Raw genomic sequence first — 2,841 nt, 5'->3', positions numbered from 1 at the left:
TGGACACTGGCTATGGTGCCTTGCTAGCTTACAATATCTTTTTCTGAGCATGGCTCTAACATAGAGACTGTTCTTCAGTGATTTAAGAAGCGTGGTTTCTTGTGTTTGAGTGGTTCATGGTTACACACCTGAGCAATGCTGAGTACTTATTTTTCAGTTATAACCTAAATCAAGGGATTGTCCCTCAAATTTAGTCGTTTGAGCTACAGAATGTGATATTCAGGTACTTATGACAGTAAATACCCAAAGAATTCTGATGACATCATTGTATGGCCACATTGTCAACTCTAATCCAGACAAAATTCTCAACTTTCACAGTTGACTTCTATAAGCATCTGAACCACGTGACAGTTCTGAAGTTATGGAATTGTGTATGAAAAATTTTTCCTTAAAAATTTGCAGTGGAATTTATTCTTTTAGATATAGCATGATTTTTTTAGACATTTCATATTTTCTTGATGATGTGAAGCTTCTGTAATAACTTACTGAGGTATGGTGGCCCATGTCTTTCTATTATCAGTGCTCAGTGGTTAGAGAAAGGAAGACTGTGAGTTCAATGCTGCTATCACAGTAACACCGTGTCTTAAAAATCAAATAAGAAGTCAATAAATAAAAACTCTTCTCACAATATATCAAAATAAATAAGAATAGTACATTAGCAAAGTAACTGAAAAAAGTAACTTGTTTATGAAGAGTATTGTAAACTAAGATATGCAAATAAGGACAATTTATAAAAGGATAATGAACAATACCACATAAGATGTGAATATTATAATAAAATAGTAACATGATAAAGGATGAAAGAAGTACATATTTAGATATATGACTAACATACTTTTTTTTGAGGCAGGGTCTCACTCTAGCCCAGGCTGACCTGAAATGCACTTTTTATTCTCAGACTGGCCTCGAACTTGTGGCGATCCTCCTACCTCTGCCTCCTGAGGGCTTTGATTAAAAGCTTGCGCCACCACGCCCAGCATGAATAACATATTTTATTAGATAACACTGGCAACAAATAGGAAAAATAACTACTATTCTGTATTGACAAAAGAGGTGGGAACTGAGATCAGTCACAAACTATTGTGAGAAACTATTCATTTCTAAAGAACATAGTTCATATAGTAGAAGAATCTTAAAATGGTCACACATTTGAAGCCACAGCCTTGCAAGAATGTACTGTAAGAAAACACTCAGGATTATTAAAAGAGATTTATACTCATTTCTGTTCTTTATGCTATTACTTATGCTGCCACAAAAATATCAGCAAGATAACTATGATAAATTATAGTACGTGAAAGGCTTCAATATAACCATAAGAAAGTGAGTTGAAGAAATTTCATGTAATTAAATCACAATGTAGTGTAACTGAAATTTTTTGAAATACATGCAGTTATACATATGATAAGGTAAAAAAATTGTGACTAGGGAGATACCTCAGTCGTTAAAAACACATACATACAAAGCCTGTTGGCACAGGCTCCATTCTCAGCACCCATAAAAACAATGCATTTATGATCCCAGTGAACCTGGGCATTGCATTGTGCATACCCCTTGCTACACACAAAATTAAATATTTTTTTAAAGACAGAAAAATTACTAGAGGAAAACATGGGAAGTAGGCACAGTTCTGAATGTCATGTAGCCTGGAATATTTTGCTATGTTGTTATATGGGTTCAGTCTTACAGATGGATTTAATATTACTACTTTCTTTGCTATTTAAACATATAAATATTGAGTAAATTTCAATCTCTTTGCTAGATCAAAATTTATTAAAGCAGCATTTGTATCTCATTGCAGTAATACTATATATTCAGTGTCAAAATACTGCCATGCTTATGTATATATTTACTTCTTGATAAATGAATAGGTCCATTGAAGTATCTGTATGTGTGGCTGTATAAGAATGTAGTTATGCATTGTTTATCCTAATTAGAAAATAAGTAAAAAGTAAATTTAAATTATGAAAAATATATTAAAGTAGAAAAAAATATAACAAGTACTGTACATACTACTATAGTATTGTTGTAGTCAGGTCCACGTTGCTGGGATGAACATCCAAACCAGACACAGTTAATGGAAGGAAGGGATTTCTTTCAAGATTACAGATCCAAGAAGACATTCCATCAAATGGCTGAAGAAGCTTGTTCTCATTCATAAATCCAAGTACACAGACACCACCAAACAGCAAGCATTACAGGCAAATGCAGCCAGAGCTCAAAAACCTCTTTGCATACTTTAAGGCTGAAACTCAGATCCAGCCCAGTAACCCACCTCCCTTTTCATAGCATGAGTCTGCCTGCAATGTGCTGAAGCTGCAAACTCAATCTTAATAAAACACCGATGTCTGTGGGAGACATACATTCGAACTACCACAGTGTCTTTATATCTTTACAATTATTTTCATTCAGAATTTGTTATACCTTTGTTATAGTGAAACATGTTTTCTGGATTTTTTTTTAATCCTCTTGATGAATTGATCTTTTGCATTTAAGAAAACTGCCGGATATTTCCAGGAGTCTTATTCTGAATTCAACTTTGATATTTGTATGTCAAGTTTTGATTTTTTTATTGGAGGTTTTTTGGTATATGGCTTCTCATACTACTACTTCTTTTTGTTGTTGCTGATTGTTTTTTTGAGGTAGGGTCTCACTCTAACTCAGGCTGACCTGGAGTTCACTAAGTAGTCTTAGGGCGGCCTCTAACTCTCAGTGATCCTCCTACCTCTGCCTCTGGAGTGCAGGATTAAAGGTGTACACCACAATGCCCTGCTACATACTATCTCTTTTTTATGGGGAGGAGGAGAATCAGGGAAGTAGGGATGGAGGAAGAGAGGAAGAATT

This window comes from Jaculus jaculus, chromosome 11 (assembly GCF_020740685.1).
Source record: "Jaculus jaculus isolate mJacJac1 chromosome 11, mJacJac1.mat.Y.cur, whole genome shotgun sequence".
Classification (NCBI taxonomy): Eukaryota; Metazoa; Chordata; class Mammalia; order Rodentia; family Dipodidae; genus Jaculus; species Jaculus jaculus.
This window is presented reverse-complemented; position numbering follows the sequence as displayed.